Source organism: Ambystoma mexicanum, chromosome 2q (assembly GCF_040938575.1).
Source record: "Ambystoma mexicanum isolate Mex_15411 chromosome 2q, UKY_AmexF1_1, whole genome shotgun sequence".
In the NCBI taxonomy this organism is placed as follows: domain Eukaryota; kingdom Metazoa; phylum Chordata; class Amphibia; order Caudata; family Ambystomatidae; genus Ambystoma; species Ambystoma mexicanum.
Genome location: NC_090924.1, coordinates 348058472 through 348085783, shown reverse-complemented (window position 1 = coordinate 348085783; position 27312 = coordinate 348058472). Strand labels below are relative to the sequence as shown.

At 46.6% G+C, this 27312-nt stretch overlaps 1 protein-coding gene across 2 annotated transcripts in view; it reads right to left on the bottom strand.

Moving 5' to 3' along the window:
* The window catches only part of LCMT1 (leucine carboxyl methyltransferase 1), a 1102354-nt gene that overhangs the window by 606833 nt on the left and 468209 nt on the right, over positions 1-27312 (bottom strand). The window lies entirely within an intron of this gene.

The window sequence follows — 27312 nt, the reverse complement described above, 5'->3', positions numbered from 1 at the left end:
TGTGAATTGGTGTAATAATATCCAATGCTATGCTTGACAAATTTAACACGCTGCAAACCAAAATCCTCGCTCATCAAAAGGCACTCAGCCAGCACATTTCTAACCTACACAGTAGCAGGTCTACTGATTCTGAGGAATCCCCACTATTCGACTTCAAGGAAGTGAGTGAACCTGAAGTAATTGCCCTCCTTAAATTTAGTAAACCATCCTACTGTAAAGGGGACGCCTGTCCGGCTCAGCTCATCAAAGACTGTGCCCGACCTTGGCCCCTTTCCTTACGGCCTTCATTAATGCATCCTTCCAGTCTGGCCATGTCCCAACGGGTCTTAAAGAAGCTTGGGTACGCTCTCTCCTTAAGAAACCCACTATTGACCCAACAGTCCCACGGAACTAAAGACCCATCAACACAGTTCCATTTCTATAAAAAAAACCTGGACAAAGCAGCTTATCTGCAAGTCCAAAAATTCCTTTAAGCTAACCATCTTCTCGGCCTCCGGCAGTATGGCTTCCATCCAGGACACTGGACCGAAACTGCAATGTTAGACCGTCAAAATCAAATGGACGACTTCAGAGACGTAGGCAAACCTGCGCTCCTTCTGCTCCTTGATTTGTCCGCAGCGTTTGACCTGGTGGATCATAAGACACTCTGCAACCATCTCTCTGCGGCGGCAAACTTCTCCCCGAAGTCCTGTGCTTGGATCACCTTGTTTCTTCAGGAAAGGGTTATGAAAGTCTTCTCTGACTCAGCCTGTGCCCACCCAAGTGACATAAAATGCGGAGTCCCACAGGGCTCCTGCATCTCGCCAACCCTATACAACCTTTTCACAAGGCCACTGTTCAACATTCTGGACGCGCTGGGCATCTCATACAACAATTATGCAGATGATACGCAGGTGCTTATCTCCCTTACTGGTGATTAGAAGTCTGACATGAACACCCTTAACTCCATATACTCAACTATCCAAACATGGATGGCTGAAAATTGGTTATGCCTCAATGGTGAGAAAACCGAACTTTGCTAATTGGATCACCTGCCACCTTTAAGAAATTAGACAAACAATATAGCTCCTTCATGACTGACAACATGCCGATCACTGTATCCAAGGCCGTCAAGACCTTGGGTGTATATTTGGACTCTAACCTCACTATGAATAGCCAGGTCAATACCATTGCCTCCACCTCAGCTTACCATTCTAAATTGCTCAATGGAGCTAGACCCTTTGTCTGAACAGAACTGCCTCACCATTGCAAGAGCAATAATTGGATTTCGTTTGGACTACTGCAATGCCCTATTTGTAGGGACCTCGGGCAAAAATATCTCCAAATTCCAAACGGTACAAAACAACGCCCTTAGGGCCACTACCGGTATTTCCAAGAGGGACCATATCTCTGAGACTAGGAAGCAGGTTCACTGGCTCCCCATTAAAGAGCAGATCTTCTTTAAAACCCTTGCCCTAACGCATAAATGCGTCCAAAACCTTGCACCTCTCTACCTGGCTCAAAGAATAGCTAAGCCAATCTCAGCCAGACCCACTAGAACAGCCTACACCAACCGTATCTCCACTCCCAGACCCGGAGAGTTTGCGCAGGAGGTACCAGCTTCCCTATCTTGGCCGCCACTCATTAGAAGAATGGATTTGCACATAGCCTTCTGCAAAGCGATAAAAACAATGCTATTTGTGTAACTTAGTACTACCTCTACCGTTGCCAAACAATGACACCCTTCTAGGCTGTACGTATTACTATCTATGATGAAACCCTCACTGTAACTGTGTGATACACCAAATCTGTAACTAACTATGTATGTATTCAACCTTCTTCACTGTTAGGTTAAACGTATATTGTAACTCTGAGCTAAGCTTTTCTCTTGAACCACCTGTGTATGTAACTTAAGAAATTCCTATTGTTGGGCTACACGTTCAATGCAACTCTGAAACAAGCCTTCTTAATTGTAACCAAGACAATCTCATGCAACAGTGCCTCGATGCCTTTGGGCTATAGCGCGCTTTACAAATCCAAATAAATAATATTGTCATGTTGGGGAAGAGAGGGGGGGCCCAAGGGGCAGGGCGTTGGGGGGTTGGAGGGGAGGAGTGGTAAGAAAGGGGAAGGGAGGTGACTTGAGGTATTTAGAGATGGGGGCTCAGGGAAAAGTGCTTAATTGATAGCTGGTCCCGGGTTCGGGAAGACCGCTGGTAATTTGATCCCGTCTAGGGTGATGAATCTGGGCAGGGTTGGATGCGGAGGGATTGGGGGGTGAGAAGGGGATGGTGGAGTTGAGTTTATTATGCAAAGTTCTGAGTGCAGGGTTTCAAAGTTTATTAAATGTTCCATGGTTTCCAGAGACAGAGGCTCATCGAGGGAAATGTCTCTGTGGGGAGGGTGGGGAGTCATGTGGTGTTCCGACAGTGGAGTAATGTTTGGATCGGGTGAAATGAGTATTGGTTCCCTCAATACACAAGGCCTCAACTCGCCAAGTAAGAGATCGATGGTGCGCCGTGAATAGAAGCAGGCAAAATTAGATTGGATGTGTCTTCAGGAAACACATTGGCTGAGGGGCAAAGCACACCAACTACAATCCTGAAAGGTGGGGGAGGTGATCATGGCTTCTGATGTGGGGAAAAGGCAGGGAGTGGCGATCCTGATCTCATCCCGACTGGGATTTGTTGTGGAATCGGGTCCAGTCAACCCCAATAGGACATGTGTTTTTAATGGGGCTATGGCGTGACACAACTCAGATTGTGCTCGGTATACGCTCCCAATGTGGCGCAGGGGGACTTCTGGGAGGTGGTTCACGATAAACTAATTGAGCTTGCGGAGTGTTAGTTGATGGTTGGAGGTGACTTCAATATGGTGGATGAGCCGTGAGGGACCGCTAGAGAATGTGGGTGTGACCGGCTGTGAGAACAAGGGTGGGGGAATCACAACGTTTTAAACAAGTAAACAAGGTTTTGGGTCTGGGTAGATTCCCTCTCGCCCCTCGCCCCCCACCTGGGAGGTGATAGACTGTACACCTTCTATTCTGCGGTGCATATTTAATTCTCACGCATTGACCTGATCCTGGTGGATACAACCCTGAACGTGTAGGTTTTGGAAACTCAGGTCGCCCCAATCCCATGGTGCGATCACGAAAAGGTTAGAATCACGGTTGACATGGGGTGGGGAGGAGACCCAGCTGGAGGTGTAACGACTTCTTACTAAAGTATAGGGAGGTGCAACAGTAGCTGCTAGTGGGAATTAAGAAATATTTATCCTTCAATGACACCAGGGAGGTGGGAATTCAGTCTGTGTGGGAGGGTTTCAATGCAACCATCCGGGGGGTGCTGATCAGGATAGGCCCCCGAAAGAAAAAAGAGAGGGCAGAAGGAAAGCATTTTACACCACAAGATAGCACAAATACAGCCGAGCGGTGGGGCCAGGGAAAATATATATCACCGCCAGAAGGGAAAGAGCTCTGGCGCTATAAAACACAGTTGAAGGCCATTATTACCCAGGAAAGGAAACTCCTGCTCTTGAAACAGAAATATCATGAGAGGGGGAACAAAGCAGATAAGATCCTGGCATGTAGATTAAAGGAGGAGAGCAAGCGGAGAACAATTGGGGCTATGAAGACCGCGGATGGTGGGTCTGTTTTTGACGCTAGGGGCATTGGAAAGGAATTTGCAAATAACTACAGCAACCTCTATGCATCGGAGTGGACGGGGGGAGGAGACACAAACAGATTATTTCCTAGGGGGTCCACCCATTCCAGGGCTCCCCTAAGATACAGTGGAGAACCTGGAGTACCCCATAAGTGTTGAGGAAGTTTTGCTGGACATTAAGGGTACGAAGACCGGGACGGCCCCGGGGAGGACGGTTTCACAATTAAGTTGTATAAGCTATTCAGGTCCTGTTGGCCCCATGCTTAGTTAAGGTGTATAACGCATGTCTGCAGGGGGAGGCTCTGCCCTCGACGATGTTGTTGGCAACGATAGTAGCAATTCCAAAAGAAGGGAAAGATCCAACCTTGTGTGCCTCGTACAGACCCATCTCCCTCCTTAATAGTGATGTAAAGATTCTGGCGAAAATCCTAGGGACGAGACTAGAGGAGGGAATGCCGAAACGGGTACATGGAGACCAGGTGGGTTTCATTAGAGGAAGACAGGGTTTTAACAATATACAAAAGACTATACATTTCATTCATGGTGCACAGGAGTGGGAAATGGATGCTTGCCTGGTGTCGTTAGACTCTGAGAATGCCTTAGACAGAGTCGAATGGCCCTTCATGATGAACGTCCTGAAGAAGATGGGGTTTGAGTCAAACCTCCTGAGATGGGTAACAGAGCTTCCCAGAGCTAGAGTCAGTGTCAAAGGGGGACTCTTGGAGGTTTTCATGCTGACCAGAGGCTACTCTATGCCTTAACGATGGAGCTGCTGACGATTGCTATCCGTTCCAATGGGCATATCAAGGGCATAGGCGGTGAGGAGATGGAGTATAAGCTTTCACTTTTCGAGGACGATATACTTGGATACCTCACCGACATCCAGCATTCACTCCCAGCTCTTATGACACAGATTGGGGAACACAGCAACCTCTCAGGGCTAAAGATTAATGAAGGGAAGTCATGCATTATGTCGATACTTGAACACAGTCCCCTTCTCAATTCCCAGAAGCAATCCCAGGGCATGAGAGTGGACAACAAAGGAATATGGTACCTGGATATCCAGTTAACTTGGTACGGACTCCCCCGATTGCTATACCTATTCACAGCCATCTCGAGACAGCTCCCAGAACGATTCTTTTTAGAAGTCACAGGAGAACTCAGCAGATTTATCTGGGGTAATAAAACACCAAGGGTAAAAATGGCGACACTGACACTCTCGAGGGATTGGGGGGTGGGGGAGGTTTGAGTTCCCTGATGTGCTACTGTATTACAAAGCACCACAGCTGAGGGTGATGCACGAGCACATGAGAGATGATTTGGGGACCTATTGGACCTATTTGGAAGATTTGGCCGCTCACCCATTGAAGGTGAGGGATTCTTTTTGGGCCCCACCGGGTGGAAACATCTCAGGTCCCACCCGACCTTGGGGGTGTTTTGGTCCATCTGGCATGACAATGAGAGTAACCGCAGTTTTTCAACATGGCCCTCCCTGATGTCACAGTATTGCCACCTCCCCACCCCCATTTCACTTTGGATGCCAGGGGCTGGCTTGCTCACAGAAATGGTTGTAAGGGGGCTTGGAAAGGGTGGGACAAATGTTTAAAGAAGGGATCTTCCTGGACCTGGAAACTATCCGAGAGGCATTGGTGAAGGCTCTGGTTTCAGTGTTTCAAGTACCTTCGCATCAAGGGCTTATTGACGGACCTAAAGTGGGGAAGGATTGGTGGCAAGAGGGCTTCCCACTGTGGAGAAGGTAATTGATGTCTCTGCCACAAGCAGGGGTATCCTGTCTAGACTATATAAAGCCATGAACAGGGCCTGCTTGGAGTGGAGGAGGCAAACATTCCAGGGGTAATGGGTGGACTTGGTGGGGCGGGGGGGGGAGATCTCATAGGAGCTATGGGCGCAAATTTACAAGGTTGCCTTCGAGGGCTGTTTGTTTACCTGCAGGGTGAATATAATTTCAAGATGTTGATGGATTGGCACACGGACCCCCTGAGTATATCCAGGATGTTTGGGGGAACCACCCCCATATGTCCCAGGCGATGTGGGCTGCAGGGATCTCTGACCCACATGTGGTGGCGGTGCCCGAAGATGCGGGTGTTCTGTACGGAGGTGCTTAACTGGATGGAAGAAGTCACGGGAGTCCAGTTGGCCCTGGACCCCTTGCAAATGCTTCAAGGGGTCCGACAAGGGACAGAGAGGAATATAGGCTCCCCAGAATGAGGGAAGCAATGCTGAGACTGGCATTAGTGCAGAGCTGGAAAAGTGAAACACTCCCATAGAGAGAAACTTGGGAAGGGAAGGTACATAGCATGATGATTATGGAAAAGCTGTCGGCAATAGTGAACGATAGGTTATGTGACTTTATGCAGGGTGGAACGTGCTACTGCTGAAATGGGGGCTGGAAGGGAAGAACACAGCAGGTCATCCAACCACTTGAGCAATGGTGGTGTCGGGGGGGAGGGGGCTTCAGAGGGAGCTGATACAGGCTAGTGAAGATATGACACAGACAGTTCCTCCGAGACATAAGTAAATGAGCAGCTGCCCTATTGGACAAGTTATAGAGACAGGGTTAGGGTGTGGGGGGGCTGAGGAGGGATCGCTGGGGTTCTAGTACAAAGAGGGTAAAAGGGTGTAGTGGTGTGTTACCTATGAGGTTGTAAGGGGGAGGGGGAGGGATGGGAAGGGGTAGGGACCAAGAATGTTGATCACTATGTGGTTTGGAAATCGAAAATTACATTGTTATGTCTTGCTCCCTTAAGAAATGTCAATAAAAACTAAAGTAAAAAAAAAAGAAATGCTGTCCACATCTTGCGATACATGACATGTCACTGACTAGTCCCCAGGCCCATTCCAGCTGTTGGGAAGTATTATGATTTCCAAACATCCTCTCCTACTACCAATTTCACCAACAGAGCCTAGCTCTAGGACTATGGGTCTGATCACGAATTGGGCGGTAGCCCTTAAATGCAGCGGTAACGCTAATACTGCAGCATTTAAGGGCTGGCCTGATCACGAATTGGGCGCTTAATGCACTGTGGTACATCCATTTGGTGCCCCATTTTTGGCGCAATTACTGCTGGCGGTATTAGCGGCTGTAATTTCGCCTGTAATGCCCCATTGGACCCAAAGGGAAATTGGGATTTCCAGTTATCGCCCAACCCGTGATCCGGCGCTATTAGCAATTAACATTGGGTGGTATCACCCAACTCGTGATCAGGCCCAATGGCTCAAACAAGAGGAGTCCTCACTACTGTCTGTCGATACTCGCTCTGTCAGACTGACGAACAGGGTAACTGGACAGATTTCTCAACATGAATAAGTTCCTCAGTGAGGCCTCTGACACCAAGGACATGTCACTAAGCCTGAAATATAACCAAGTACTTCAGGTCAAATGTCTACACTACCTGTTGCGAATTCTTCAATTTTCTCCATAGGACCAAACCAGTCTTACCTCTCACTGATCCTCACTACTACGTCTCTCCACTACACAAACATAAGTACATTTGATTTCTGTTTACTCTTTATCTATCTGCACTCCATATTTGCCTCTATGAGTTACATTCAATTAAAATGATAAGACAAAATATAAGGCTGGAGCCAAATAGCAAGAAATGAATCAGCCAGGTACGCATCGCTTTTTTTTCTCCATAATTCAACCGACTCAAAGCAGAAATTTGGTACACTCCTAGCCAGGATAAGCCCCCAGGATCAGGCAGAGGGCACAGAGATATTTCCATTTCAAATTCTGTGAAAGCAGCTGTTGGGCAGTGATTAACTCTTTACCCCCCCCAACAAAAATGCATTAGATGCAAAGTTTTTAGATGGAAAAGAAATAGATGGAATGGCATTAGACACAATGGCATTAGATGGAAAGACCAGATACCGGGTAGACTGCATAGCCCAGTAAGCGGTCCATCCTAGATGAATGGGGCTAGAAGATTAATATTACATGCAAATGCCAGTCTGGGGTGACAAGTGTGTTGCAAGGCATGTGTGCTTGCTCTCACAGCTCCTTTAAAGCTGAGCGTGCCAGCATCTCCCTGTGCCCAAATCAGGGTAATCTGAAGTTACGTACATGAGGTGAAGGCTCCTTGACAAAGACTCTCCCCAGAGCACAGACTCAAACCGGGGAGCTCTGAGCAAATAGTCCTACTACGGGCAGGCAAAGAGCGTGCAGCCAAGATGGAATCCAGGCAGTGAGAGTTGGTGGTGAAAGGTAAAAAAAGAGGTGTTTGGAGGAGATGACTGGAGGGAAGAGGAAGAGTTCCTTAAGGAAGGGTTTTTGCTGGTAACATCAGGAAAAAAGAGGAGAACATCAAAGAAGTCAATGGGAACGTCAGCCAAGAGGGGGCTAAAGAGAAGGAGGAGAAGGCGGAAGTGAAAGGAACAGCACAGAGGAGGTTGGAAAATTAGCTACACCAGCCACAAGCGCGTTACAACTCTTTGGAAAAATCGACAATATTGGCCCAGATTACTGAACACTATTTTGGTACCAATGTATCTTTGAAACAATGCCATATAAAGCCTTCTGAAATAATATTCATCATTTCACCACCAGATGGCCCCTTGCCATTCAGTGGGCATGGAAGGACCCGCACCTTCATGCACTGGCTCTGGCCACAGACGTGCTGTGAGTGGGAGGAGAGTGTGACATAGGCTCCCATTCAAGCACATAGGCGACAATGCACTCATTGCTCTCATGTAGTGGTTGCTGCAGGGCTAGAAGCCAAACTGGTGCACCTGTGGCAGCGTGGGGACCAGGGATTTGAAACTAGTGTGAGCCTCATTGACTTGTCAAACGCTGCATAAACTAAGCAACCCTAAATCAACAGAGTGCAAGGATTTGATCCACCCCACTGTTGCTACTTTTAATGCGTTCCGTGAAGAGTACACCTGTTTTAATAATTGATTATTTGTTTAGTTTTAATTTATTCCCTGCTTTTACTTGTTCACTATTCATTGTTTTTATTTAACCCCCAATATTTATCGTACATATTTTGAGTTGTGACAGGGTCCAGGACTGGACCCTGTCAGTGGGGAACATCGATCACTCCCAACTTGTGGAAAGGGGCCTACCAGTGCAGAAGCCAGAGCCAGCCCAGTACCAGATGCGGAGAGTGACTTGAATAGACATACTCGACCCACCTTCTGCACCTTTTCTAGACAGATTTATCTTGTTTGTATTCCAGGCCCTAAAGTACCTGAGATCACAGTAGTGGAGCACTCTGTGGAGAGACAAACAATTCATTGCAATAACACAAAAAATATGGACAAGCCAACCTGAGTTTAATCAGATCTAAAACATATGTCGATTTCAAGCACCGTTTGAGTGTGCCAATAATATTTGAAACCTATTTACTATTTTACCAGCCGCCTGTGCCTCAGACAATTTCCAGGAAACGTACAGGACTGACTGGCATGGTGTTTGAATTATTTAAAGAAACATCAAGAGTCCCAAAATCAAAATATTAGTTAACTTTGTAAAGTCTCTTCAATAACAGCCGACTAGAGTTTCACGCTGACAAAGGTCACCGGCAAAAAAGCAGGGACTAGCCCTCTTCAGCTCAAACATGTTTTTGGATAGAGTTCATGTCTCTGCTAATTCTATGAAAAGACAGGAGGCTGGCGTTATGCTATACTATCTTTATTACTGCCATATCAGCTTTTCAACAAAAACTTCAAAACTGCAACATTTGTGCTTTATTTCCTCTAGCTATGAAAAAATCCAAAATCTGAGAGGTTTAAAGTTTCCAAAATCCATGTCCCATCTTAGAACTACGACCCCCATGATCCTCGGGGGTGTGGTAGTCCTGACCTCTCATCCTCCACCTATCCGAGTCCAGTCCACAGTATAAGAACCACTTACACCAGGTCCATTCCTCTTTCTTTTTGCTGCCTTCCATGAAAGATAAGTACCTAATATTTATGACAGTTATCACGTTAATGTGTACAATAGTTAAGTCTAAAAAGAGAACATAGTCGCGCGAGCGAGAGTTATTTTTGTTAATGGCTGGTAGGAAAAATGATGTGTATGGGGAAATTAGGTGATTACTTCAGTTGTGGCATCAGTCAGGCGTACGGCTGCGTATACAGGAGGAAGTTCGGCGTGGGCTCCGGCGTGTCGATTCGAGGTAGGTAAACGTGGTAGAATCCTTCTGATTGAAGTGGGAGGAGCGGGGGCCAGAGCTGCGAGCGAACGCGCCCGCCTCAGGCAGCCAGCCCCGCTCCTCGTAATAGCCGCGCCGGAGAACACAGTGAGCAGTAAGACCAAGGGGAGGGGGAGGCGTTAAGCTTCCCGTCATCCCCTGGGTGGCTCTCTGACGCTCGTGCGCATTGTTTAACATTGCGGTCGCAGAGCGGAGAGTAACGGTGGGCCACCAGTTGCGTTTTCGAATATTTGCATTAAAAAAAAGAGAAAGCTTTGCCAATCGAAGGGGAAACAGGATTAGCTATCCATGTGAGAGGAGCCTTGAGCAAAAGCCTACAGTCAAGAGACATTTGGTACTTGGTACAGGCCACCTCACCCCTCAGTGCTGACAGCCCAGAAGTTGGCTCTGCCAACATAAGAGAATGGCTCAATACATAAGCCCTGTGAAGACTCCTTCAAAATCTCCAGAATGGAGCGAAGAGGAGTGGAAAGAGGATACCTCTCAACTAGAGCCTGACTTGTCTCAGAGCTTTACAAGAGTGTTAGGGGACTCGCTTACACAAGCAGTCTCGCTAGGAGTACAGCCTATTACTCAAAGGCTAGAAGTGTTCAAGGCAATCATGGCAAAGCAACAAGAGCAGTTAGCGGCCAGAAAAAGACGGGCAGAGAGCCCTGGAGAGGGGCCGTCAGCCAGACACCCCACAGATGGGGTTGAAGCAAAGGGGCGTAAAGCAGCTCGCAAGAGCAAGCAATCTTTGACCCACCCACCCCCACCCCCAAGCACAAGTGGAAGGGAGGATACTGTTCCCCGACAACTAAGCGACCCTGTCGCTAGGCTGAAGAGAGCCTTCCTGGACAAAAAGAAAGATTGCCAGGACAGAACCCCCAGCCCCAGGGGTAAACAATTCAGGAGATTATGACGAGGGCTACTCGCACGATGATGAGGGGGAAGGAGACGACACTTCCCTGCGCATCGAGGAAGACGTCGACCCTCAAGACGTGGACAACACCACAGATATATTTGACCTGGAGGCCATTAGGCACCCAAAGTCTTCGGAGTGGATGCCATCACCCAGGGTAGCGGCATACATGTCCCAACACATAAGGAAGCCGCTGGATAGAGAAGTGTGGTCGCGCATTAAGTCTGAATGCCCGAGGCCAGAATTGCCGGGGAAGCTGGCAGAGACACCTGATCTCGACCCCAAGATGGTCACCTTTATGACGAAATCTACACAGGACATCAGGAAGGGAGTCAACCGCCTCTGGAGGGGATGCCAGGACAAGCTTCTGGAAATAGCAGACAAAGGACATCGGAACCCCAGTGGACCCCCTTGCTCTTGGGAACTGGGCTCAGAGAGCAGTGTCTCTCCTGGGCAACGCCAACTGCGTGCTCTCTTCAGAGAGAAGAAGAGGCATCTTGTTAAAGATTGATGGAAAGTTAAGCGACCTAGCTTAGTACGGGCAGGGGAGGGCGCCAAAGGCCTGTTGTTCAGCGATGCGTTGCTAAAGAGATGTTACAGTTCGTGGGCACGTACTCAGCACTAGAGAAAGCCCAGAGCTCAATAGAGATCTTTCCGGGTCGTGTTTTTTCCGGGACCGGGCGACACAGGGGTTGCGCGTTCGGTCGATTCAACTTCCAACGTAGACCCCAAGGGCCAAGGGCCCAATATTAGGAAGGCAAACAACAGGATACCTTCTTACCAACCAGATCCAGGTTTCCCAGGGGTCGTAGAGGGAGAGCATCGTACAGTCAACCCAGTGCTACCGGTGGTGAGTACATTAAGCATGAAAATAAGAGGGAGAACCCTCCAATTTTTAAGCGAGTGGCGAGCTTTGTCGCGCGATGCATAGGTGCTGCAGGCAGTGGCGGGGCTACGATTAGAGTTTGTGGGGAACCCCGTACAGGACACAGAATCTCACCTCATACACATGGCTGGTGAAGAAGCAGCATTATTGCACAGCAAGCTCCTCAATCTAGTAAACAAGAACGCAATAGAGCGAGAGGATCAGGGGGGACCAGGTTTACTCAGCAACATTTTTCTCTTTCACAGGGGAGACAAGATACGGCCAGTCAAACTTCTAGAGCCTGAACGCGTGGTTCGTGTACAATCATTTCAAGATGAAGGGCATCCATCTACTTTGCGACCTCCTACGCACGGGAGACTGGTTGGCGCATCTGTATCTCAAGGACGCTTACCTCACAATTCCAATAGCACAAGAATTTCAGAGATTTCTACGCTTTCAGTGGAACGGAGAGACATGGTGTTTCTCATGTCTGCCATTCGGCCTAGCCTCCGCACCTTGGGCCTTCACCAAAGTGATGAAGCCAGTGGCAGCCGCCATAAGAGAAAGGGGGATACGTGTCATTATATATCTAGATGATATCCTCGTGCTGGGCCCAGACAAGAAGACGCTCACCGAGAACGTGCAATGGATCTTCACGCTCTTGTCTTCGCTCGGATTCGTAGTGAATTTGGACAAGTCCCAACTGGTGCCAGTTCAGAAGCTGTAATTTCTAGGGTTTACAACAGACAGAGTCAGAGCGACTCTCGAGCTCCCACAGCACAAGGTGAGAGCAATAAAGAAGGAGCTCAGACCAGTGATAGCGAAAGGAGTAATTTTGCTTCAGAGTCTGGCCAGAGTAGTAGGTCTGCTAGCAGCCTCCAGTGTCTCAAAATCAGACACCTGCAAGGAGGCGTAGGATACCATCAACTCATGACCTTAGATCGCGAAGCGATCACCATACTCCACTGGTGTCTACAAAATATGTAGGCTTGGAACGGCACAGCAATATTCGGAGACGCCCCAGACTTAGTCATGGAGTCGGATGCAAGCAGGTCCGGCTGGGGAGCCAGGTGCGAGCACATAGAAACAGGAGGGAAATGGTCAAATCAAGAATTGCTACTGCACATCAACTGTCTCGAACTATTGGCAGGTTCTTTTGCAATGCGCGCCTTCACGAAAAACAAGGTAAAATGCTGTGTACTGCTCAAGATGGACAATATCTCAGCGGTACGTTATATAAATAAGCTAGGGGGAACGAAATCCAAATTACTAGCGGAATTGGTAAAAGATTTCTGGCATTATGGCCTTCAGAACCAGATTGCAATAACAGCAGAATATCTACCGGGGACCCTCAACGATGTAGCAGACTGGAACTCGTGGTATCTTGTAGATTCCAGCGATTGGAAACTACACCCTTGAGTGTTCAGAAAGTTGCAGGAGCGCTTGGGCCCGGTGCACATAGATCTGTTTGCGTCCAGACTGAACCCTCAGACACAGAAGTACTTCAGCTGGAGAATAGACCCGGGTGCAGCTGGTACAGACACATTCCTGCAGTCATGGGAGGGACCGCTCCATTATGCCTTCTCACCATTTATCATGATCACGAGAGCGCTAGCGAAAGCTTGCAGGGAACGGGCCGAGCTTGTGATGGTGCTACCCCTCTGGAAGTCGCAGCCCTGGTTTCCATTAGCGATGGAACTTTCTACAGATTTTACGATGATAGTTCCTCATCAGCCGGACCTTCTGCTGGGACCGGCTGGGCAGATACACCCGCTGATAACAGCAGGCAAGCTGCAGTTGATGGCCTGCAGGATTTCAGGAGAAAATGGGAGTTGCCAGGGATTTCGCGAATCGCTTCAGACTGTATCAAGGACTCCTGGGTGCCTTCCACGATTAGGAGCTATAGCGGCTCAAGAAGAGCCTCGACCCAGTGGTGCTCAGAACAATGTTTGGATCCCGTTTCAGCCCCTTTAGTGCAACTTCCTAGTGGCTAAGTTCCAGGAAGGCTGCGCATTTAGAACTATAAGAGTGTACAGATCGAGATCTCAGCAGGACATGATAAGGCATCTTGTTAAAGATTGAAGCTACAAAACCATTATATTAAAAAAAGACAGTCACAAGGTGGCACGGATGGGGTGGTGTTCAAACACAGTTAGGATGCATGCTGAGCAGTCAAAAAGCAGAGCTTCAGGGTACATGGGTATGGACCAGAAGGGGTCCATACCCATATACCCATGGGTAGAAGGGGGGCGCAGTGGGCGAACACCCCACTGTCATGTGTCTACTGAGAGACATAAAAATAAGAAACCCTCCAGAACCGAAGTACGCAGTGTTGTGGGACGTTAGAGAAGTCTTTGAACTTTTCCTTAGATGTCCAGCGAACGAAGATCTTTCGCACTCACATTTATCAGGCAAGCTAGCGATGTTATTGTGCTTTACGGCATGCCAGAGAGTATCCGACGTTAAGACACTGGAGAATGATAGAAAGATCTTTTACCCGGACGGAGTAGCCTTTAATGTAGCTAAGCGAACGAAGACAGATTCTCGGGTTATTTCATACCCGTACTTTGCAGACAATAAGAATCTGTGCGTCTCTCAATGTATTAAGGATTACGAGAATGTAACAGCACAGCTTAGACCGCGAGGGGTAACCCAGTTGCTTATAGCGCGTAGGAAACCTTATCATGCAGTAACAGCAGCAACAATTGCTAGATGGGTGCGTGAGGTCATGCAGTGGGCAGGGATAGACCTGTCCATATTTGGAGCACATTCAGCTAGAGGGGCAATGGCTTCCAGAGCTTTCATGGCAAGAGTATCGCTTAGGATATAATGAAGTCAGCAGATTGGTCATGTGAGTCGACCTTTAAGACATTTTATTTCAAACCTGTGTCTAATATGAAGAGTATAGTGGTGGCAAGCTTTGCACAAGCATAATGCGAGCCTCCTATCTTGTTATAGAATAAAGATTGCCCACGCTTACAGCTCAGGAAGTCTTCATTCTATTAAAGACAAGGAGGCAAGCATTATATCCCACCCAGCAAAATGTCAAATTCTGAATCTATATGTGATGTATTTAATGTTCAAATTATGTTTTGTCCACCCTCATGGATTCTTATCCTTCTCTCATAGGAGACGATCAGAAGGGGACTTGATTACGAAAAGGGATGAATGATGCGAAGGAGCTCTCCCAAGTTGTCCAGCGGGACCTCAGCAGTTGCAGTTTACATGCACAGTTCCAGTTTCGTTCATGGTTATGGTTGGTCAGACAGAGGACAGTTGGGGTTCATGGCAAGGTCATGTGAAGAAGAAAGAGGAACGGGCCTGGTGTAAGGGGTTCTTATACTGTGGACTGGAGTCGGATAGGTGGAGGATGAGAGGTCATGACTACCACATCATGGATCATGGGGGTCTTAGTTCTAAGATGGGACATGGATTTTGGAAACTTTAAACCTCTCAGATTTGGTATTTTTTCATAGCTAGAGGAAAATAAGCACAAATGTTGCCGTTTTAAAGTTTTTGTTGAAAATATAATATGGCCGTAATAAAGAAAGTATAGCATAATGCTCGCCTCCTTGTCTTTAATAGAATGAAGACTTCCTGAGCTGTAAGCGTGGAAAGGAACAAACACATGGGTCACAAACATGGACCGTGTGATGTCCCCTTAACATGCATATTTAAAAGAAGTACAATGTATTCTTTTTCATTACTTAATCTGGGTGTCTGCCAGTCATGCTGTGGTGTGCTATGCTTCCCCTCGTCTACCCAAGCAACATGCTGGTAATTGGTGTGTGAGCACTGTTAAAAATGTTATTGTAACCCAGAAGAAAAGGGAAGCGCTTACAATTCTGTAAAACGTGAAGCTGCACATTTAAACGCGGCAACCGGGGACCCTGGTTGGAACTGAAGCAAATGCACAGTGGCATGGAATCTCTTGTGTGGTGGCACGCCTCCGGTCACCGGGGCGGGCCACACCATGCGTCGGGATCACCCGACAGGGATTTCTCGGTGGCAGTCACGCCGCAAACTGGATGCAGGGGTCACCCTGCTAGGTCCGGATCACGTGGCAGACCACACCCGCTGGGGGCACCCATCACGTGGCGCTCTCGGCTTTGGGGGCACCCAGGACAGGCCGCGATCACGTGGCAGACCACACCACAAAGAAGTGGACACAAACACGAGTTGCCACTTCCTGGGGCTCTGCTGCACTGACTCCAACATGTCAGCAGAGCCCCTTTTATTAGAGGAGCGTCATGAAAATGTCATGACATTTACTTACACACACACACACACACTTCATCCTGATCTATCGGTGACGGCATGTGTCCAACATTCGTCATTGAATGATATAGCAGTGAAAAACATATTTTAGTTTTGAAAACCGGTCAGAATACCGGACCAGTAGCTTCCCCAATGGAGGTGCATAACCTTCCTATGTACAGGCTACCGCTCCTTTTTTACTCTGTGAAATCAGCTGCGACCTGCTAAACTAGTGGCTGTCTAAATGACCGTTGTCGCATACGCAACCAAAGCCTAGAATGTGCTTTAGGCTCAGCCCGGCTGGCATATGATGTGGCCATCTTGGAAGATTGCTTTCCAATGGTTGGGTCCAAAGCATATGGATGTACCTTGGATCGCGGTGACATGGAAGTGTTTCTATCCGACTATGTGGGTAAGGTAACGTGTCATATGTTAGAGGCAGAACCAAGGGCTGGGCAACATTGCGCACTGCCACTTATGTGTTGCTCTGATGAAATGTCAGGTGGTGTCTCTTTTCTACAATGTGCAAATCATTATAGGGGTGCTGCAAGCCCTTGCCGCTGGGTCAAATTAAGTGAGCAAAACAGGCCACTGTAGCCCATCATTCAGGCCCTGTAAATGTGCGCGTAATCTCGATATCCAGCGTTGCTCTAATTTCAATAAACTATTCGGCAGAGCAAAATCACTCCTGTTTCTCTTCAAATGATCAATGACTGCCCACCTAATGTCATCTGCTGAATGATGCTTCTCTAGGCAGTGTTGAACTCGGTTGCAGTGTGTGTTTCATTCCGTATCCGAAATCTATGTTCCGTGATGCAGATCCCCACTTTTCTGCTAGTCATTCCAATGTAAAGCAAATCACGCGGACACTTGATGGTATAACATTCTTGGACTGGCAGTTGGTGAAATTCCAAAGTTGCCATACAAAATCTTCATGCGTGAACACCACAGTTTTATGGGTGAATTGACATACACTGCACATGCCACATGAGAAATGTCCCATGACAGGACATCATCCCTGAGTCCATGTTGCCTGCAAACTATTCTGAACCAAACCAACAGGTGAGTTAAGCAATAGGGAATGTACTAACTTGTCTCTGAGATATTTCCCCCTTCTCAAATAAAAAAACGGAGCATTTTTTGTGCACCCAGTACTGACTACCAGGTTCCAATATTTGCAAATAAGTTTTTGATGGAAGTGGTATGTTTAGAAAAAGTCCTGACACACACTCTACGGTCCTATTCTTTCTGCCTGTTCTTGGGAACCAATAGTACATCCCTGTCAGTAAACCTCGCTCTTTTAGCCAATCTCTTCATAGGTTTAGGTGGGTAACCTCTAACAGTTTTTCCCCTACGATATACGCATAAAACAATTCACTGCGGCACACAGAACAGGAAACACCAGATCCGCAGCACTTCAGAGAAATGGCAAGACAGTCCCGCACTGGAAATGAGGGCAGGGCTAACCAGGGGTTTTAAAGCTGTGCACCTGTGTAGCCCAGCCCCTGGAGAAAATATAGCCACAGATTGGTTTGCAGAACCAGGCCAACCAATGGAAGAGGGGTGGGGTAGATAGAACTAAAAAAGGGTACAGTATAAAAGACAAATCAAGGCAAGGCAAAGTGTAGGTTGCATGGATGACTTTTGAAGGAGTGGAGGTGGACCAAGAGACTAGGCTGGCGTAGGATGGTGGAGACGCTGAGGAGTTGGTGTAGAATTCAGGTGAGATGTTGGTTGTGAGAGAGAATGGTACTGTTTCTGATATTGAAGCTGTGAAGGAGTAAGAATAAGTGATTTTAGAGAGAAAGGTGTGAGAGAAAAAGTGATGGGTGTGAAGAGAAGAGAGTGGGTGGGGTAAGGAGAGTGGGTGAGCACATAGGAGAAAGAAGAGAGGGGAAAGGAAAGGGGTGAGGCGAGAGAAAGGGAGAATTGTGAGTGAAGAGTGAACAGCAGAGGGATAGAAGAAGAGAGTGAAAAAACAATTTGAGGGAGTAGGAAAGAACAACAGAAGGGGAGGGTGGGAGCAGTAAGATCTGGGATAGGAGAAAAAAGGTAGCGATTGAGGGAGACAACGGACCAGTGTGTATGATATTGGCACAATACAAAACATCATTCCTGTTGAGAGAACTGGGGAGTGTTAGATTAGGGAACCTCTAGGAGACCCCACAGGAAGCCTGATATTTAAGGCATTTTGCTCTACGCCCTCACCAAAAGCTAGCCTTGGATAGTAGATGTTACAGATTGCTAGGAGGAAAACTGGGTTTTGGGGACGTCTGGGATAGGGTGGAGGGAGACCAAGGGAGTTTGAGAGAAGGAGTCCATTAGTGAATCCAGCCTGCAACCTAACTAAAGTAAAAGGTATACTTTTCTCTATTTATGAAATAAAGAACCTTAACCCATTCTTCAAAGTCTGGGAGTGGGTACTTCCATTCATGTCAGAGTGTTTATTATTTCATGTTTTTAGGGATGTAGACTAGAACAGATGAAGTACTGTTTCTACTATTGGTATACATATACATTAGTATAATTTATGTAGATACTATATCCACATCATAGAGGGAGAATCAAAGGTTGAAGATGATGCAATACCTGTGGGATGTGAGATGATTCGACTTCAACTACCATAATTTCTCCTCACTGAATTTCCAGAGTAGAGCTGAGGGGAGTGGAAGTCCAATATATTTGGCAAGTGGAGGGAAATAGTGGCATTTAGGGCAATGCTATATGGAAGTTGTGGTTTATTTCCCTACAGTCCATTGAACAGATGTGTCCCATGTATTAGGCTGTTGGTCAGCTGACACTGATTTTCCAGCACTCCATATCACACAACACCCACTGCATCCACCCTCTGGCAACATACACAGCACCATTCTTTTAAATTATTAATTAATTCATGGCTGAGGTGGAAGCATACACTTTTTTTACCTTGTTTTCCAAGCCCACTGCACTCTGCCTATGCAACCCACAAGATAATTAACTCATCTTTGACTGCTCTGGAGGGAAATTGACAGATTCATAATAGACTGTAATCTACCCCTCTGGCATTATATGATAGGTTATTTATAACGCGCTTAATACCCAGAGGTTTCTAAGCACGGACCAGGGGATCGAACCTGTGTTGCACCGCGTCGCTTTGCTTCCAAGGCGAGCACTTTACATCTGAGCTATCCTCCCGAGTCATAAACTTTAACTGAGAACCTGGTGGACTGGCACCCTACTCCTAAAACCTCCCCTCTGGTGTTGGATGTTCTTATGTACATAAGGCCAATGCCTTCACTTTGTTACCACTGCTCTATCCCTTGCCACAAATAGCTAGCCGGTTTCCAATGGTTGCCGATCACCTACCTAATAGTAGTCTCACACAGTATCTAGGGTCACAGATGGTTGTGCGTTGGTGTTGTTGGTAGGCGGTGCAACCAAAGCAGTAGGCAGCTTCAGTCAGAAAGTCAGTGAGTATACATGGTTGAGAAATTGAGATTACAACGTTTGTCCTGAGTGGATGCCCCGGTATCACAAGGAAACATTAAAGGTTGATAGAGACTGAGTGTTATTATTGTCATTACTGCTCTCACACATGCAGGCCTTGTAGCTTCAATATACAAGATTACCACAGTCGGGACGATTGCCAGATCTATGGTCACTGCACAGCGGGACATGTCTATCTAGGTTATCAAGCCACACCATGTAAACTGGGAGGCAATAGCTGAAACCATTAATACACATCTTATTGTTGAGAGTGTTCATGTAATTGTTTATGTGATGAAGCATTACGCACAGGTGTATGCTTACGTACATACAGTGCAGAATATTACAGGTCTCAGCCCCAGGGCTTCTATTTTGGGATTTCTGAGCTGTTCAATAAAAATGCAAACTGCAAAAGGTATGTCACATGGCTGAAGGAACACACAATAAATTTAAAGGGTTTCTATTAAACAAAAGTGAAACTAAAGATTTTTGCATGGAAATTGGTTAAAGATGGTTTGATTTTGATTCATTTCTTACGCGCACCAAGCAAGCAATTGCATTTGGGCGCAGATGTTAGCTATATGTTATAGGTTTAGCTGTGGAGGCTTAGGGTCACCATGGTTACTTAAGTTCATTTGAATAGGAATGTTTTTAATTCCTTTCTGAACGTTGCCAGTGTAGTGCATGAACGAATGCCAAAAGGCAGCTGATTCCACAGCTTGGGGCCGAACACGGAGAACCTCCTGTCTCCTTTAGAGGTGTATTTTGTCCGAGGGACACATAGCAGGAGTTTGCCTCCTGAACGGAGGTCTCTGGTAGGGTAATACTGGTGGATTCTCATGTTCAGGTATCTGGGTGCGAGTTTGTGGTAACATTTATAAACCAGACACGCCACCTTCAATTTAATACGGTCCTCCACCATCAGCCAGTGGAATTCTTTCAGAGATGTAGAAACGTGATCTCTTTTGCCCAGGTGGGCAGTTAACCTCACTGCCGCATTCTGGGCCTTTTGTAGTCTTGACATTCGTTTCATAGGAATCCCTGTCATGAGACTGTTACAATAGTCAGGATGGGCATTTACCAAGGCTCCCACCACCACTGGCTGATCTTGGGGTGTTAAAAAAGGAAGTACGTTCCTAAGCAAGCGCAGGGCGTAATATACTGCTTTTATTTTTGCCCCAACTTGTGCTTCACTGGCCAAGTTTTCTTGCCAGATGCAACCAAGATTTTTTACTTTCCTAGAGAACGGGATGTTTTCACCTAAGATCTGTGGAGTTATGTGGGTTTCTTCCTCTCTATTTTTGTTCTCTGATCTGAACAGGATTACCTCCGTTTTGGCTGCATTGAGCTGTAACTGGTTGCAAGCCATCCATTTTTTGACATCTTGCATACACCGGTCTATCCTTTCAAATGCCTCCGGCAGATTATCTGTCTCCACATAGATCTGTGTATCGTCGGCATAGGAGCGGAAACGTAGACCGTGTTTCCTCAGGATGTCAAACAGTGGTCGAATATATAGGTTGAAAATCAGAGGTGAAAGCGCTGAGCCTTGGGGGACTCCACATCTCAGTTGTATTAACTCTGAGAGGAAGGCTCCCAGGGCCACCTGTTGAGTTCTGTCTTGTAGGAAGGAATCAAACCAATCCACCACAACTTTAGCTGCTCTGCCTATACTTCGAATCCGTTGGAGTATAATTTTGTGGTTGATTGTGTCGAATGCTGCCGACAGATCGAGCATCAACAGTATTGTGTTGCTTCCACTGTCCGCAGCTTCTAGTAAGTCATCCTGGACTGCCAGTAAGGCAGTCTCTATCCCATGATTAAGGCGAAATATTGATTGGTGTTCGTCCAAGATGTCTCTATTGTCGACGAACTGCTGGAATTGGTTACAAACAATTTTTTCAAGAATTTTAGTAGGCCAGCATAGATTAGCCACAGGACTGTAATTTTTTAGTATCATGGGGTCCAACTTGGGCTTTTTTAATAGCGGTTTTACCACCGCTCGCTTAAGTGAGCAAGGAACATAGCCCTCGGATAGGGATTTATTTATAAAAATTGTTAAAAAAGGGGTGAGGTTGGCTGCTAAACGAATAGCGGTACATGCTCGTATAGGAAATATAGGAGTATTAAAGCTTCTATATCTTCCTTGCCAATAGGTTGGAAGCGAAAATTCTCCTCGGTTTCCTGGCTTTCTACTACTTCTCCCTCTTCTCCAGATTCTCCCCATTCTTCCGCAGTTATCAATTCAGTGATGCTTTTCTGAATGTCAATGATTTTTTTTTCAAAAAAATCCTTTAACTTATTTGCCTGTTCCTTAGAGTCGGCAGTCGGTACTGCCATGCATTCTGGGTTCCTGAACCTTGCCACTACATTGAACAGGGCTTTTGCCCGATTACCTGCTAGCTTAATTTCTTCTTGAAGGAAGTTTTTTTTGGCCACAAAAAGGGAATTTTTATAATCTTTTATTCGGGCTCTCGCCTTCACTGCGTCTTCAACTACTTTAGAGGATCTCCAGAGTTTATTCGCCTGGCGAACTTGTTTCCGCATAAAGCCCAGTGCTGGGTTATACCAAGATTTGGATTTTTTTAACTGTCTTAAGTCTAAGTGGGGCGTATTTATCACAAATTACCAAATGGCTGTAACAAACTTTATTTGGAGACATAGGGCCTCATTACGAATAGGGCTGTAAATGGTAAAATTGGAGGTAACTGGGTTGCCTCCAATTTTAGCAATACACCGAATTATTATGAGTTTTGGCTTTGAGTGGAAGATTCAACTCCAGCAAAAGCCTGGAGGTAAATCTTGCCACTCAACACCAACAAATCGGCAGAATTGGTGGAATTACTGAAGTGGTAATTCCGCAAAAAATGCCACATTGGGTCCAATGGATCCAAAATAAATGGGGATTTACACCACACCACCACTTTTAATCAGGCGGAAATTCTGCCTGACCAAGTGGTGTAAATGTAAATCCGTTTAGTGGTATTTCAGAGGATTTACCTCTGAAATACCTCCAAACTCGTAATGAGGCCCATAGACCCTGAACTCTGGATTATAAAAGGAGGACAGAAAACAACAAGGCACTCCAAGTTCCAGACACGACAGTCTACTGGTTAGGTTGCTCTAGGATTCAGTCTTTATCATTTCTTCCGGGGGACTCTCTGCCTCTCTCTGGATTTAGGGAGCCCTCCCCTTCATTGGTGATCACCTTTTCCCTCTGTTGCTTATTCCCATCTTTTGAGGCCAACAGGCTCTCCACCTCTGTTTTATTAAGGGCTACAGAGCCCTGCACACTAATCCACACCCAGGAATAAAGTGCCCTTCTCACTAATCAACATCCAGGGATGCCCTGATCACTCACTCTTTCGACTGTAGCACTCCCCTCTTATGGATTCGGGGAGCTCTCCTCTTCTGTAACACATCCCCTTTTCGGAGGTCAAAGTCACTCTTTCTTGTACTACTTCTCGCCCCTCCTATTTCCTCGGTCCGGGTCTCGTTATTCTGGTTTTAAGGGGCTCTCCTCCCTTCACTAGAGCCTACTCCTCTTCTAGGTTCAGGGGGCTCCTCTCACGCTCACTGGAGCAGGCACCTCATCTGGCGTTCATTGGGCTCTTCTACCACTCCCGTGCAAACACGCCTCTCTCTTCTGGGCTCAAGGGGTTCACCTGCTCTGGTACCCTCTCGCTTCCTCAGCAAACTCCTCTCCTCAGCTCCCAACTCGGTCAGTGTTTCTTAGTCTCACTTACGAAGTCCTCACCATTCTACCACTGGCTGAGGCAAACATTTAAGCTGATTAGCTAATTGGCTTCCTATTCCAAGCCAGGGGAAGGAAGGCGTTAAATGGCTGGCCACCATCTTGGATTTCTTTCTGTTGTTTACCAAGTGTAGGAGCTTATGTTTGTCTGTTTTGTCTGCTGCTCTGCTCCTGCCTTGCCTCCTGGCTGTCCCCTGTTTTGTGGGTTTCTTGTGGTTTAAATGAGATCCCAAGGGGCAGAAAAACCTCTCGTAAGTTTCCACCTGTGCAAAATCAGGTTCCCTTTGAGAAAGAAGAAGGAAGCACTTCTCTTCCTAAATGCTGCTAGGGAGGGAGAAAATGTTCTTGTTCACAAGTGTTGCTGCTGGGTGGAGATTTGACATAAGTTAGGGTTTACCCTTTGAGGATCTGCACCTGTTAACAAAGGTGTCTCTTTGGGTGGGCTAGTGTCTCCCCAGAGCATATATTTCCAGAAATTCTTGAAAGACATTTTAGAACCCGGTTTGGGTTTTGGACTTCTAAACAGGATGCATCGTGGGAGATGAAGTCCCAAATATCCATTTCTTTTGGGACCTGTTAGTTTCCAATTAGGTGCTCTCAAGTGGTTAAGAAAAAGTTCAAGGCCGGTCCTGTCAGTCCTACTCTCAGGCGGACCCTGGTCTGGATGTGATGTTTGCCCCAGCTACGTAATGCAGCATTTCTACACTGTTCATCGAAAAGATTCATATCAGCACATCCTGTTTCATGACTGTTCAAAACGTAACATAGCAATCATCCTGTGATCTACTCGGGTGGGGGAACATCAAAGGACTCAAAAAGTAAGTGCGTGTCTTTGCTCTCTGCAAGTCAAGTGGTGAATGTTAAAAATATCAATTCCTTACAGCTAATTACAGAAAGAGTGTGGGATAGGGTTTCAATATAGAAAGAAGTGTTCACAAATAATAAGTCAGGATGTGACTGCCAGGGTTCTCTCTTCCCCACGTTTTGAGCATGGGACAAGACGGATCTCCTGAGCACAGCACACACTCGAGATTTCCCAGCACGAGCTGACAATTCTCCACAAGCTATCATGTTCTTCAATGGTTAAGTCTCTTCAGCAAAAGTCTGTTGCCTTCGAGGGCCTAATGCTTTCAACAAACAAACACAAAGTTCTGTTCCACGTATTCTTTGGGTCATGGCTTCACCCCTGCATCCCCCTCTTCTGGGGGCAGACCCCTCGCAAGTCGTATTCAACAGACCAATTCAACAGTTCCTTTCTCAGTGAACTTTGGGTGATGGCTTTCCACACCAGACTCGGACCCCAAATGACAAGGGGAACAGTTCACTTCTCCTTGTCTTGCAATACTTCTTGTATTCACAAATCTTAAATGTCTTTTCAACAATTCTGTGTGGATATCCCTTGATTTGGTACACTCTTTCCAACCTTTGCAACACACTGTTCATGCATTCACTTGACCAAGCAGGATTCATTTCCCATAGCTTCCCAATCAGCTGTCGGTCAAAGACTTTCAACGATACAGAGGATTTTACAAAACCCGTCGCACCCCTTTTACATCTCGCCTTTTCTCAAGTTCTTCTGGACTACCATCGGGTAATCATCCAGATGTTTTATGCATGAGCACCCACATAGTGCCGGACTTCTCTGTTGCTGGTTTTCCCCTTTTTTCATCACTAGAATCTTTCAATTTCTCAAATGTTCAAATTAGCCGTTGGCTATTTATCCTTCAACACAGTTCGGTTTCTTATCGATACTCCCCTCGACTCCCCAGATGTGATGAACCGCTATGCTTTCATTCTCTTCGAGTCAAGATTGGTACCACAGAGACCAGCATCCTTCCCCAGCTTGGTTATCAGCAGAGGAGGGTCTCGTGTAACAGACATCTGCTGCAACACACGCTGGCTATTGTTTGCAGTCTTATGTTTCCTTCTCCAGAGGTTTCACGGGCCTTGCTCAGAAAGGGCAAGGTTGCTTCTCTCCTTGTCACCCTCTTGGAATACGCCGTCTTTCGCCTCGTCTTCAACTGCCGTGCTGAGTTAGCTCTCACTTTGTGCGGTCTGCCTTGCTCGTCCTGTGCGCTTGTGCTCCACCCTTATCCCCGTGGGGAAGGGAAAGGGCTGCCAGGTTTGTGTGTGATTCTGGTCAGTTGCCAGACTTTGCCTGACCCGTGTATTGGTACATGTCCTGTAAACGGCTCTGGTGTTAGTCTGTTATCTTTCATGTTGTGTGAAAGTGTCCAAGAGGGAAAAGGCAGGGGGCAGTGTTTTTGAATATCCTACGTGGTAGGATGGGGAAAAGGTATTAAAAGAAGGGGATACCGCGTCTCACCCATCGGTGTCCCACTCCCACAGGACCCCCATCCAGGTGATCCTCCCTCATTGGTCCAACCCCAGTAACTGGATCCAATAGCGATGGCCATGTCCTGGCCAAGTGGATGACAGATCCCGGGGACTAGCCAGGGAGACACCTTCAGGTTTCTCACAATACCCATCTTAAGGGTGTTGGGGACCTGGGGAACACACATTTGTGCCCCCACCAAACCTAAGACATTGAAGGGATTCAACAGCCTGTTTTCTCCACCCCACCTCCCTCCAGTAACAACCGACAGGATGATAAAGGTACTGTATGCGTGCTCTAGCACAAATAGAGGACAGGGATTTGAAGCTACTCTATGAATTAAGCACACAGAATTGGGACACAGATCTGCAGAATAAAATGACTTCACAGTCTTCACTTCAGTCCAAACACTCCCTCCCCATCTACTTGCACCAGATTTTTTCCCAATGTAAGAAGAGGGCCGTAATTAGCAAACAAATGTGTCTATAGCCAGGGCAATGCCCTATGCGCATTAAAACCCCAGTCAATATTCCACTATACCAACGCTGCTGGACCTTCACTTGTAAATGGCCTTGTCCATATTCAACCATGGAAGTAACGACTCTCCACAAGATCCACACCCTGCCACATAAACTCAGATATGACCGCCTACAGAAAGCAAGGCCACTCCTGACACTGAAGTGGATATGGGACATGAAACCAAAGAACCCCAAAATGCTTTCCTCAAAGGTGGCACAAACAAAATGAGAGGCTCTGCATTTGAACTTGGAAAGTACTATAGTGTATTGTACAGCCACTAAACTCCCCCGCTTTCTTCTTTACCTTCCTTTCTTGTGCTCTGCATACATTTAGCATTCATTAACTTCATTTTTCATTTTTTAAATTTTTATATGCATTTAATTGAATACAATTTTTAGCAATGGGAAAGAAAATAAAAAAGGAATACATGGATTTCTCAACCAATTCCTTCCTAGGTTTATTAAATTGATCTTCCGTTGTTTCCTTAAAACAAGTAAGCAAATAATTTGAGCACAGACAGCGATCACATGTCTGGTCTTGCTTCCCTCCATCTGGATGCTCCACCATACTTCCGAGACTAATATCCAATGTTAGGACAACAAGTATCCAAATTGTTCCGTTTGTTCATCTGTGAGGGCTGGCCAGAAAAGGATGAGGTGCTTCAAAGTTTCCACAACAGAGTCCACCCTACAAAATCGACATTTACTCTCATGTTGAATGGCAATATCAAGGGGGACATCTCATCTGAGGTTGTATGGAAGAGTGAGGACTGTTCCTCCAGTAATAGGGTACATCTTTCTCTACAGAAATGTCCTCTCCTTGGTTACAACAATCAAAGTGGTCAAAAAAATAAACAGCGACCATCACATGTTACTTCTGGAATGGACAGCCTCTACATCTAACATCCGGCAAAGGATGCCTGTGGCGGTACCGGTCTGCAACGGCGGAGCACGACTAAGACTCCAAAATAACAGCATTAGGAAACTCACAGTGGACTTTAGCCAGCAAGGCCCTTGGGTCTTCTCAAACAATGTCAATGATATCCAAAAGGGTATTGAAAAACTGAAAGGTTTGCAAGCCCTGGGCCCGGACAACATGTGCATGTCCTTGGAAGCCATTAGAGATCCCCAAAAGGCACCTCTAATAGATAGAGCATTCCCGTGGACCAAGTCTCGATGCTGAGTCGCTATTCAGGCATGATGTGTTTAGGTCTCCACATATGACCACATATTGGGCCTGCTGATTTATGTAAGCGTCATCAATCAAGTCAGAAATCTGGTCGATGAACGACTCGTTAGTTATTAACGCAGGGTTCCAGCAAACGTTGATTATTACCCTTTTGACTGGCGTCCCATGACCTTAACATTTAGCAGCAACCTCCCAGCCTATAAGTAATTCC